Raw genomic sequence first — 13,698 nt, forward strand, 5'->3', positions numbered from 1 at the left:
GTTGCACTTGGAGTATTGTATACAATTCTGGTCACCGCATTATAGGAAGGATGTGGTGCAGAGTAGATTTACCAGGATGGTGCCTGGTATGGAGGGAAGGTCTTATGAGGACAGGCAGAGGGACTTGAGGCTGTTTTTGTTAGCAGAAGATTAAGAGGTGACTTCAATAGAGGCATCCAGGCTGATCAGAGGATTAGATAGGATGGACAGTGAGAACCTTTTTTCCTTGGTTGGTGATGGCTAGCACAAAGGGACATAGCTTTATGTTGAGGAGTGACAGATGTAGGACAGGTTCTTCAGTCAGAGACTAGTAAGGGTGTGGAATGTCCTGCCTGCAACAGTAGTGGACTCACTAACTGTAATGGCATTTAAATGGTCATTGGATTAACATTTGGATGATAATAGAATAGTGTTAATTAGATGTGCTTTAGATTGGTTTCATAGGTCAGCATAGCATCAAGAGCCAAAGGCCTATACAGTGCTATAATGTTCTGTGTACTATGGAGCAACCACACTGCTAAAATTGAAGACAAGCTTCAGATAAAAGCCACTCAGACCCAGGAATTGTAGTATTTGCCTCTTCGCCGATTAGTGTGGGAAACTCCCCAAAAACCTTTGTTTTTACATTCCATGGGACCCTCTTTCCATGTCCAACAACATGACCCAGGAACATGGGCTTTTATGAACTCATTCTTAGCCAGGTTTATCACCAAGCCCACCTCCTGAAGTCAATCAAGCAATTCCAATAGATGCTTCAAATTTTCCTTCCATTTGTTAATAAAAATCATCATATCATCGATGTACACCACAAAACAGGGTAATTCCAAAATGACTTTATCTGTTAGTTTTCGAAATGTGGCTGGTGCATTGTTCATAGCAAATGGCATGACTTTAAACTGGTACAGTCCTTTCAGTGTCACAAAAACTGAAATTTCCTTTGGTCTTGGTTAAATGTACCTGCCAATGTCTTTTGGGTAAATCCAACTTAGAAATGTAAGTTGCTTGTCCCACCTTCTCATTACAATCTTCCAAACATGAACTCTGATATGAATCAGATTTTGTAACTGAATTGACTTTATGATAGTCCACACACAATCATTGTGTACCATCTGGTTTTGGCGTCACTACTATGGTGAGCTCCATTTGTCGCAACTCACTTCGATTGTATTGTCTTTGAGCATGTATTCAATCTCCTTTTGAGCCCTAAGTCTGTAAGAACTTAATTGGTACAGCAGAACAGCATTTCATATATCTACATCATGCATAATCAGGTTAGTACTTCCCAGCTTATTCCTGCATACCTCCTCATGCGATTGCTGTAATTCTCTTAGGTCATCTTGGTTTTCTGCTGAAAGGTAACTTGATAATTTATTCAATTTTGAAGAACTTGCTCATTGTCCAGATAATTTGTGGAATGTCAATTCAGAATCATCTGAACTTGGTTCTTCGCTCTGTTGTAGCCAGTAACACATTCTCCTTTTGCTTTCCTTCCCTGTCAAAAAACCTTCTGAACGTATTCACATGGCACGCTGAGATTTATTTCTATCTGGAATTCTTAACAAATACTTCACCTCACTAAATTTCCTCTCAATTTGATAAGGTCCAGTAAACCTTGTCTTTAAAGGTTCACCTTCCACTAGGAGGAACAGTAACACTTTATCTCCACTAGCAAAATTACAGGTTTCTTTTTTGTTTTTGTTGACTACTTTCTGTTTTATCACATGCTGTGCTACTTTCCAATACTGTCTAGCCAACTCACCCGCTCTATTTAATCTTTCCCTAAAATTTGACACATGGTCCAAATGTGTGATTGCTGAACTCTGGCTCACTAATTTCTCCTTAATTTCAGTGGTCCTCTTAACCGTCATGCCCAAAAACTAATTCATTTGATGCATGCCTAATTTCAAAAGTACAAATGAAATTCCTTTATCCTAAACTTCTGGATAGTCTTGACTCCTAAGCCCTGAACATGGTCTTTAAAGTTTGATGCCACCATTCTAATACTCCCTGCAATTCTGAATGTTACGCCGTAGGTTTAAGTTGTTTTATTCTTAAGTTATCCACAACTTCCTTTGATGTAAAATTTGACCCTTGATCTGATTATATTTCTGTGGGTAGTCCATATCTAGTGAAAAATTTGAATAACTCTTCCACAGTCCTTTTAGCTGTGATACTGCATAGTGGAATGACCTCTGGAAATCTAGAAGGCGTATCCATTATGGCCAACAAATACCGATTCCCACTTTTTTTTTAGGGAGGGGTTCTAGGCTTTCAATTAAGACTCTTGTAAAAGTTTCCTCAAATGTGGGAATGGGTTTTATCAATGCCTGAGGTTTTTAATTGCCAGACATGTATGATATGTCCCACAAAATTCAGCCACATCCTTATGCATTCCAGGACAATAAAGATGGTTTTGTATTTTAGCTTGCGTTTTCCTTACTCCCAAATAACCTACTACCTGTAATTCATGTGCATTCCACAACATTTTTCTATTACCTACCAGTAATACAACTTGATGAACTTCTGCCCATTTCTGGTCGGCCTGAATACGTGTTGGTTTCCATTTGCTGATCAAGACTTCATTGTTAAGATAGTAACATTCTGGAATGCACTGGGATTCTTCTTCTGTGTTGGATTTTTTGGGAGTTTCTTTAATTTTTCCTCTTTCAGTTGTAACTCAGCTAATTTCTCTGAACTAAAAATATCCATATTGTCCTCCACATGTCCTTTTTTTTTCTCAACTATTTGATCAAAGTATCTGATAAATGAACTTCAACTTCTTTGTCTTTGCGGTTGATTTCTGCTCTACTTCAGCCTATAGCTTTGTGACTTTTTTATTAAATTACATTAGATTCACTACAGTGTGGAAACAGTTTACACCAACCCCCCCCAAGGAGTAACCCACCCAGACCCATTCCCTCTGAATGATGCATCTAATACTATGGGCAATTTACCATAGCCAATTCACCTTACCTGCACGTCTTTGGACTGTGGGAGGAAACCGAAGCACCCAGAGGAAACCCACGCAGAGGTGGGAGAATGTGCAAACTCTACACAGCCAGTCACCTGAGGCTGAAATTGAACCTGGGACCCTGGTACTGTGAGGCAGCAGTGCTAACCACTGAGCCACCGTGCCACCCACACAGTCAAGAAAAATCCCAAGATATGCTTCAAGTAACACCTGAGTTGCTTGATTTTTCACTTGGGAGGGGGGGGTTTCAACCACAGGCATCACTCCCACCTGTGATCCAACCACATCATTACCATGGATAAACTGTATTTCTGGAGTCAAGAATTTCTCTATTATTCCTACCTCCTCTTTTCACCGGACTCTCCAACCTCACTGTATATGCTGAAAGACTGCTCTTCTTGCCATGAATTCACATATTATCATTTTTTCTGGCAGTACTTCTTCTGAATTACATTCAGAATTTTGGCTTGAATTACATATCTCCTCATCTCTCAGTGTCAACAATTGACTTGGTCCTGTATCTCTAAAAATTTTAATTTCTTTAACACTCCTCCTGGCATACATTAATAAACTTTACTTATACAAGTAAATTCTTTAGAGATCTGGTACTTTCTTGTCAGCCAACCTGATCAGGTTGTATGTTCTTTTGCAGCTTTTAAACTTCCACTACGCTTTCCTTTACCAACTCAACAAAATTCACAGGCTTAATCTGTTTTCCCACATCCCTCTGCCCAGTGCATTTTCTAAACCACTAACACCACGACTTCATGTGGCTTACTTTATTGCAGTGAAAGCATTGAGCTTTTTTAACTTCTCTTCCCCCTCATGGGTTTACTTTTTACCCTGTGGTAAGCTATCTTTACTATCATCAATGAGATCTCCTTTTCCCTTGTCGCTTGAGGATTTCTCTTTTCCCCAATTTCTAGCCTTTACAGATTGAAATTGATGTCGGAAGTCAAACTTTGATATATAAACAAACTCTTAATCCTCTGCCATTTCTGCTGTTAATTTTGCAGTTTTCACTCTCTGCTCTTCCACATGAGTTCTTAGTACTTTTGAATTTTTTAGCTCCTCCAAAATAATGGTTTCTCTCTCTTTGGAAGCTAAAAAGCTGCAAAAGAATGTACAATCTGATCAGGTTGGCTGAGAAGAAAGTGCCCGATCTCTAAAGAATTTACTTGTGTGAGTAAGGTTTACGCATAAAGTTTTGATGTATTTTCAATGCCCTTATCCACTCAGTAAAATTACTTTGATCCTTTCAAACTCTATGTACATTTGACTAGGTTCCCTCAGTAAATTCCTAAGATGTTGACAGAAGGCTTCTGGTACTAACTCATATGCAGTTAAGGTGGTTTTCTTAACTACTTCATGCTCCCCAGAAAACTCCTCTGATAGTGACGCAAGTACCTCACTAGCTCTAGCTACCAACTTTGTTTGAATCAACAAAACCAAAGGGTGAGCGGCCCTTTCATTTGTTTAGCCATTTTCTGAAATGAAATGAAAAAGACTTCTACATCCTTCTTGTTGAACTGAAATGACACTTGGAATATTTAAACAGACCCTCACCAGGTCTTTGGCTACAATGGGATTGCTCTCTAACATTGCCCTCGTCAATTCTCCTACCTTTGATCTCAACCTCTGCCATTTTAAATCGACTTTGAATTTTTGGTTCCAATCTCTGAAGTTCAAAAACTCTGTCTTTCTCCCTTCTGCTAGGAAACTCCCTTTTTTCTTTGTTTTTAATTGTAATTCAAACTGTTTCATTTACTTTTCTTCCTTTCTTTGTTCTGCCAGGGCTGTATTCCTTTTTCCCTTGCCATTGCCTCTAATTCAAGCTGCTTCATTTGCAATTGAATTTTAGCAATCTCCAATCATTCTGATGTATTCCTGCCTGCTTTAAATGTAGAGCTATTGCTGCAATTATTTCCCTTTTCTTCGCAGACGCAGGCAAAACTTCAATTTGTTTTCCAGTTCCGAAAGCTTTGCTAACTTTCTGTAAAACATCCGAAGTGACTTCTTTCACCTCCAGGAAACTGTTTGACTGAAAGAACCATTATTACGTACGGTACATCCTGTTTAAGCCAGCTGAATGCAACACCCGAAATTAAAAAAAAACAGCTCTCGCCACTCACTGCCTTTCCTAAACCCAACCTGGAATTAGAGATCTTGATCTGACAGGATCCCCCAGTTTGTTATGGACCAGACCAAACCATTGCAAATTATATTAAGAAGATAGTCTAGATCCTAACTTTTTTTCTTATTTTAAAGGTAAGGATAAGGCTTTGAGTTCCATATGCAATTTGATTGATCAAGTTACCGACTTTTTAAACACTACAGTTAACATACAAAATATAAACAAGAGAAAAATTGGCTTAACTGTAACTCCATTAAAATGTTTATGAATAATTATTTGGAATTAACTGTTCTAATAAAGTAGCATCCCAGAAACACTCCTTTTGGCAAAGGCAAAAGTAAAAGAGATTGTCTAACCTGCAACTCTAACAGCAGGAAGAGAACCCTGGTTTTAGTTGTAACAGGAAGGTATAAGAACTTCCTCATCCAGCTTCAAGACCCCAGCAACTGTAGAAAGCCACTAAAAATTCTGGTTCTGTGGGAGCTTGATCCTACCCACTCTGGCTACTTCTATTGTTTCAACATTTTTTAATAGAACTCCAAGGCCTCACAAACTGTTTATTGAGTTTGAGCAGATTGCTCATTACTTCTGTATCACCCTTCATACCAGCACATAATATACTGATCAAAGCCATGGTATGGTCACAGTGTCTGGAGAGAAACTATTCACACTTGCATAGCGCTCAAAAACCAGAAGATGCCAATTGAGATGAACAAAAGCAATGGTGACCGCAGCAGTAATATCTTAGAAGGCTCTTCAAATGAGGTTATCTGTGTAGAGCTTAAAATAAAAAAAGGATGGTCACTTTGCTGGGATTATACTACAAGCTTCCCAACAGTCAATGAGTTAGAGGGGCAGATCGGTAAGCAAGTTAAGAACAGGTGTTAGAGGAATAGAGTTGTACGAGTAGGGGCTTTCAACTTTCCCAACATTAGCTGGGATCGAGCAAGTGTGAAAAGAATAGACTGAATGGATTTTTTAAAGTGGATCCAGGAGAGCTTTGTGTGCCACTATGTAGATAGTCCTACTAGAAATGGGGCAATGCTTGACCTCATCCTTGGGAATGAAGCCAGTCAGGTAGTTAAAGTTTTGGTGGCTGAATTTCTTGAGGATAGTGACCATAACTCTTAAGTTTCAAAGTAGTTATGGAAAGAGATAAGGATAGTGCACAAATTAAGTGTTTAAAAGTGGACAAAGACCAATTTCAATATCATTAAACAGGATCTGGCAAGCATAGACTGGGGGCAGCTAGTTGCAAGTAAGTCTACATTTCAAAAAGTGAGAGTCGTTTAAAAGTAGTGCAGTGAGAGTTCAAGGCCAGCATATATCTCTTCAAAATGAAGGGAAAGGACAGCAAATCCAGGGAACCCTAGATATCGAAAGAAAAAGAAGGAAGCATGCGTTAAGTATAGAGCAGTAAAAATGGGGAGTTTCAAGAGTGTAATAGGTGGGTACCTAAAAAAAGGAGTTAGGAACGCAATGAGGGTCCACAAATATCTTTAGCACTTAAGAAAATCTCCAAGCATTTTTCAAGTGCATAAAGAGTAAGTGAATTACAAGGGAAAGAGTTAAGCCTACTGGACTCCAAAAGGCTAATCTGAATAGAGCCAGAGGACATTGACGAGGTTTTAAGAGAAGATTTCTCACTGGAGAGTGAGAAACTTCACAAAGGAGAAAGATTTTGAGCTGGAGTTTGCAATTACGATGATGAGGTTCATGAGCATGTTAAGATTAATTTGAAGGAGGAATGTTTTAGCAGGCATAAAGGTGCATAAATCTCCAGGGTCTGATGAGATGTTTCCTAGGCTGCTGTGGAAGGCAAAGGAGGAGATTGCTGGGACCCTACCAGAGATATATATATAGCACTTTACTGACCAGATGACTGGCGAATAGCTGATGTGTGAGAAATACAGCAAGAATAGGCCAGGAAATTACAGACCAGTTAGGCCCAAGGTAGGGAAATTATTAGAAAAGGTTCCAAGGACAGAATTAGTCAACACATTGAAAGGCAAGGATTGATTGGGGATAGTCAGAATGGATGTTTTCAAGGGAAATCCTGTCAGACTAATTTAATTTTTTTTTTGAAAAAGTGACGAAATATATTGATAAGGGTGGTGCAGTTGATGTTCCTTACATGGACATCAGCAAGGCCATTGACAAAGTTCCACAAGGAAGGCTAGTCCACAAGGTAAGAGCCCATGGGATCCAGGCAAGTTGCAAACATGATCCAAAATGGGCTTACAAATAGGAGGCAAAAGATGATGATGGAAGGTTGCCTTTGTGATTTTAAGCTTCTGACCAGCAGTAAGGGCTAGGACTCTTGTTTTGTAGTGTATATTAATGCCTTGGATGTGAATGTAGAGGGTGGTATTAATAGATTTGTAGAAACCACGAAAATTGGTGGTGTTGATGATGAGGACAATGGTCTCAAACTGCAGTCTGATATTGATCAACTGGTAAATTGGGCAAAGCAATGATAAATAGAAGTTAAGTGTCAGTAAAGTGTGGAGCTAGAAAAAGCACAGCAGGTCAAGCAGCATCAGAGGAGCAGGGCAGTGATGCTTCAGGTTGGGACCTTTCATGAGAACTGCTTGACCTGCTTTTTCTAGCTCCACACTTTACCAACTGACTTTCCAGCATCTGCAGTCCTCATTATATCCTAGATAGAATTTATTCCTGACAAGGTGATGCATTTTGGGCGGTCTATTAGGGGAAGGATTTAGACAATGAATAGTAAGTCTCTAAGGTGTATTGAGGAGCAAAGGAACCTTGATGTACAAGGCCATAGGTGGACAGAGTGGTGAAGAAGGCATGTCCAGGATGGTTGCCTTCATTAACCAAGATGTAGGATATAAGAGTTGAGAAGTCTTGTTTCAACTTTACAAGACATTGGATAGCTACAGATGGAATACTGTGTGTAGTTCTGGTTGCCAGACTGTCAGAAGGACTTTGTTGCTCTGGAGATGATGCAGAGGAAATTAACCAGAATGTTGTCTGGATAGGCTGGGTTTGTTTTCCCTGGAGCAGGGGAGGTTGAGGGGTGATCTGATTTATGTACAAAAAATTATGAAAGGCAGAGATGGAGCAGATTGTGAGAATCTTTTCCGCGTGCAGACATATTTAAAATTAGAGGACGTAAGTTTAAGGTGTGGAGTGAGTGGATAGAAGTGATCTGAGGAATTTTGTTTTTACCCAGAAATAAGTATGTTATCAGAGTGTGTTGGAGGCCAATGGTCTGGCAACATTTAAGACATATCTGGATAAGAAATGTCAGGGCATAATAGGCTATGGACCAAATTTCGGTAAGTGGGATTAGTATGGTTAGATGTTTATTGGTCGACATTTACATGGTGGGCCAAAGAACTTCTGTGCTGTATGACATGAGGAAAATGTCATTGTGCGGCGATTGGTTAATATCTGGAATCACCACCTGAACATATTGTGGAGGAAGTTTCAATCCTCACTTTCAAAACAGAATTGGATGATTATATTTTCAAAAAAATGTGATAAAGCAAAGGAGATGATGAATTGCTTTCAGAGAATGGACATGTTATCATCCTATAATTGAAGTTTACTTTCGGTCTTCACAGACAAGCTGGGAATTAGCAGTAGTCCCAACCAGTCTGAAATTGCTGCATGGCCAAATGATACTTTACATTTTGGAAATGTATTTGCTTTGTAATGTTGAGATGTGTGAATCTGAGATCAAGCAGCATTTTCCCTTATTTGTACTTTTCAAATTTGCTAATTGTGGAAAAAAACTTTACAGAAGAATGAAAATATTTGTTTGACATTTTACACCTTTCCAGGGTACAGATGCTGTAGGAAGGATAGGCAAGAGAGGAGGGTGGAGTGCGGTTTTTGATCAGGGATAGCATTATAGCTATACTTAAGGAGGACATTCCTGGGGATATGTTCAAGGACGTTATTTGGGTGGAACTGAGAAATAAGAGGATGATGACCTGACTGGGATTAGACTATAGACTCCCCCAATAGTCAATGAAAAATTGAAAACAAGTTTGTAAGGAGGACTTCATTATCTGTAAGAATAATAGAATGGTTATAGTAAGTGATTTTAACTTTCCAACCGTAGACTTGGACTCCCAGAGTGTTGAGGGTTTAGATGGAGAGGAATTTGTGCAAGAAAATTTTCTGATATTTGTATCATCGACAGTGACAGGTGAGGTGCTGGAAGACTGGAGATTGGCTGATGTGGTGCCACTGTTTAAGAAGGGTGGTAAGGACAAGCCAGGGAACTATAGACCAGCGAGCCTGACGTCAATGGTGGGCAAATTGTTGGAGGGAATCCTGAGGGACAGGATGTACATGTATTTGGAAAGGCAAGGACTGATCAGGGATAGTCAACATGGCTTTGTGCATGGGAAATCATATCTCACAAACTTTATTGAGTTTTTTGAGGAAGTAACAAAGAGGATTGATGAGGGCAGAGCAGTAGATTTGATCTATGTGGACTTCAATAAGGTGTTCGTCAAAGTTCTCCATGGGAGACCGATTAGCAAGGTTAGATCACACGGAATTCAGGGAGAGCTAGCCATTTGGATACAGAACTGGCACAAAGGTAGAAGACAGAGTGGTGGAGGGTTGTTTTTCAGACTGGAGGCCTGTGACCAGTGGAGTGCCACAAGGATCGGTGCTGGGTCCTCTACTTTTGTCATTTACATAAATAATTTGGATGTGAGCATAAGACGTACAGTTAGTAAGTTTGCAGATGACACCTAAATTGGAGGTGTACTGGACAGCGAAGAGGGTTACCTCAGATTATAACAGGATCTTAACCAGATGGCCAATGGGCTGAGATGTGGCAGATGGAGTTTAATTCCTATAAATGCGAAGTGCTGCATTTTGGGGAAAGCAAATCTTTGTAGGATTTAATGGTAAGGTCCTAGGGAGTGTTGCTGAACAAAGAGACCTTGAAGTGCAGGTTCATAGCTCCTTGAAAGTGGAGTCGCAGGTAGATAGGATAGTGAAGAAGGTGTTTGGTATGCTTTCCTTTATTGGTCAGAGTATTGAGTACAGGTCATGTTGTGGCTGTACAGGACATTGGTTAGGCCACTGTTGGAATATTGCATGCAATTCTGGTCTCCTTCCTATCGGAAAGATGTTGTGAAACTTGAAAGGGTTCAGAAAAGGTTTACAAGGATCTTGCCAGGGTTGGAGGATTTTAGTTCTAGGGAGAGGCTGAACAGGCTGGGACTGTTTTCCCTGGAGCCTCAGAGGCTGAGGGGTGACCTTAGAGGTTTACAAAATTATGAGGGGCACGTCTCTTCCCTGGGATCGGGGAGTCTAGAACTAGAGGGCGCAGGTTTAGGGTGAGAGGGGAAAGACATAAAAGAGACCTACGGGGCTGGTCAGTTGCAACATTTGAGAGGCATTTGGATGGGTATATGAATAGAAGGGTTTGGAGGGATATGGGCCGAGTGCTGGCAAGTGGGACTAGATTGGGCTGGGATATCTGGTAGGCTTGGACGGGTTAGACCGAAGGGTCTGTTTCCATACCGTACATCTCTATGACTCTTGAGTATGCGGATGTACCTACAAAACAAGGTGCAAAACTTGACTTACTCCTGGGAAATAAGGTAGGGCAGGTGACTGAGGTGTCAGTGGGGGAGCATTTTGCTGCCAATGACTATAATTCTATTTGTTTTGAAATCATGATGGAAAAAGATAGACTGGATCTAAAAGTTGACGTTTTAAATTGGGGGAAGGCCAATTTTGACTGTATTAGGCCAGAACTTTCAAAGTTTGATTGGGGACGGACGTTTGCCAAGGGACATCTGGAAAATAGGAAACTTTCAAAAATGAGATAACGAGAGATCAGAGACAGTATGTTCCTCTTAGAGTGAAGTTGTAGGTGTAGGGAATACTGGATGGCTAGAGAAATTGAGTTTTTGGTCAGGAAAAAGAAGGAAGCATAGATCAGGTATAGACAGCAGAGATAGAGTGATTCCCATCCTCGAGGGAAATTAAGAGGGCAAAAAGAGGACACGAGATAGATTTGGCAAATAGTGTTAAGGAGAATCTAAAGGGATTCCATAAACATTAAGGACAAAAGAGTAACTGGATCAACAAGGCCACCTATGTGTGAACCGCAGGAAATAGGGGAGGTACTAAACATGTATTTTGCATCAGTGTTTGCTATGGAAAAGGGTATGGAAAATAGAGAACGTGGAGAAATAAATAGTTACATCTTGAAAAGTATCCATATTACAGAGGAGGAGATGCTGGACGTCTTAAAACACATAAAGGTAGACAAATCCCCAGGACCTGATCAGGTGTACCCTAGAACTCTGTGGGAAGCTAGGGAAGTGATTGCTAGGCCTCTTGCTGAGATACTTGTATAATAGACAGTCACAGATGAGATGCCAGAAGTTTGGAGGTTGACTAATATGGTGCCACTATTTAGGAAAGGTGGTAAGGAGAAGCTAGGGAACTATAGACCAGTGAGCCTAACATCAGTGGTGGGCAGGTTATTGGAGGGAGTCCTGAGGGACACAATTTATATTTATTTGGAAAGGCAAGGGCTGAAATAGGGATAATCAGTGTGGTCTTGCACGTGAGAAATCAGGTCTCACTAACCTGGTTGAGTTTTTTGAAGAAGTAACAAAGAAGATTGATGAGGGCAGATCAATGAACATGATCCATATGGACTTCAGTAAGGCGTTCAAAAAGATTTCTCATAGTAGGCTAGTTAGCAAGGTTAGACCACATGGAATACAGGGAGAGCTAGCCATTTGGATTCAGAACTGGTTTGAAGGTAGATAACGGTGGTGGTGGTGGGTCTGTTTTCAGACTGGAAACCTATGACCATCAGTGTGCCACAAGGATTGGTGCTGGGTCCACTGTTTTTTGTCATTTATATAAATTATTTGGATGTAAATGTAGAAAGTATGGTTAGTAATTTTGTAGATGACACCAAAATTGAAGGTATAGACAATGAGGAAGGTTATCTCAGTATAACAGGATCTTGATCAGCTGGGCCAATGGGCCAAAGAGTGGCAGATGGAGGTTACTTTAGATAAATGTGAGGTGCTATGTTTTGGAAAAGTAAATCAGGGCAGAACTTATACACTTAATTGTAAGGTCTTGGGGATTGTTACTGAAGAAAGAGACCTTGGAGTGCAAGTTCATAGTTTCTTGAAAGTTGAGTCACAGATAGACAGGATAGTGAAGAAGGTGTTTGATATTCTTGCCTTTATTGAACAGTGCATTGAGTGTAGGAGTTGCGAGGTCATTTTGTGGCTGTACAGGACATTGGTTAGGCCACTTTTGGAATACTGCATGCAGTTCTGATCTTCCTGCTATTAGAAGGATGTTGTGAAACTTGAAGGGGCTCAGAAAAGATTTAAACGGATGTTGCCAGGGTTGAAGGGTTTGAGCTATAGGGAAAGGCTGATTAGGCTGGGGCTACTTTCCCTGGAGCATCGGAAGCACCTTGTAGAAGTTTATAAAATCATGGACATGGACAGGGTGAATAGCCAAGGTCTTTTCCCCAGGGTATGCGAGTCCAACACGAGAGGGCATTGGTTTAAGGTGAGAGGATAAAGATTTAAAAGGGACAAAAGGGGCAACATTTTCACGCAGAAGGTAGTGTATACATGGAATAAGTTGCCAGAGGAAGTGGTGAAGGCTGGTACAATAACGACATTTAAAAGGATGGGCATATGGATAGAAAAGGTTTAGAGGGATATGAGCCAATTGCTAACACATGGGAGTAGATTAATTTAGGATATCTGATCAGCATGGGCGAATTGAATCGAAGGGTCTATTTCCATTCTGTCTGTCTCTATGACTCTATTTGATCCAACCATGATTTAAAAATTGATCCTTCTGCCATGTTTAATAGAAGTGAAGTCTGTTAGTGATGACTTTCTAATTCACTCTTCACATGGAGGTGGTTTGATAACTTGGTTATGATCTGCACTTGAGAAATGTGACCATTTAAAGTTGTGATTCAAGCTTTAATCTCTGCTGTGGTAAATGGCTAATGTGAACTTAGACCTTGGTCAATTAGAGCAGCTAACAAAAAAAGGCACACAATTCTACTGTTCAAGAGATATATTAATAAGCAATGTGAGTAGGGTACATGACGAGCCAGAAAAAATATACCAGTTAAGTGACTGGGCAATAAGATGGAGAAATGGAGGTTAATCACAGGATGTGTGTGGATTTTCAGTTGAGTTGTAGTAACAGAAGAGCATATTTGTTAAAGACATTAAACATTTAAACGTTGGTGTTTAGAGAGGCCTGAACTTTTACAAGAAACAAAACCTGCAGGTACATCAAGTGATTAGGAATGCAAATAGTGCATTGACCTTTATTGGAAGGAGACCAGAATGCAAGACGAAGAAATCTTCCTTCAATAATATGGGACAAATGTAGAAAATGCTCGAGAAACTGAGCAGGTCTGGCAGCATCTGTGGAGAGAGAAACAGAGTTGATGTTTCAAGTCTTTAATGACTTTTAATGTCAGGCTCGAAACGTTAATTCTGTTTTGCCCTCTCCACAGATTGTTCCAGACCTGAGTTTCTCCAGCATTTTCTATGCTTGTTTCAGATTTATAGCATATGCAACA

The 13,698-nt window shown here is 40.2% G+C and overlaps 1 protein-coding gene across 6 annotated transcripts in view; it reads left to right on the forward strand.

The window, feature by feature from the left end:
* Window positions 1-13,698, forward strand: part of crebbpb (CREB binding protein b) — a 212,181-nt gene that overhangs the window by 184,835 nt on the left and 13,648 nt on the right. The gene's annotated exons all lie outside the window — the stretch shown is intronic.

Source organism: Hemiscyllium ocellatum, chromosome 20, assembly GCF_020745735.1.
Source record: "Hemiscyllium ocellatum isolate sHemOce1 chromosome 20, sHemOce1.pat.X.cur, whole genome shotgun sequence".
NCBI classification, from domain to species: domain Eukaryota; kingdom Metazoa; phylum Chordata; class Chondrichthyes; order Orectolobiformes; family Hemiscylliidae; genus Hemiscyllium; species Hemiscyllium ocellatum.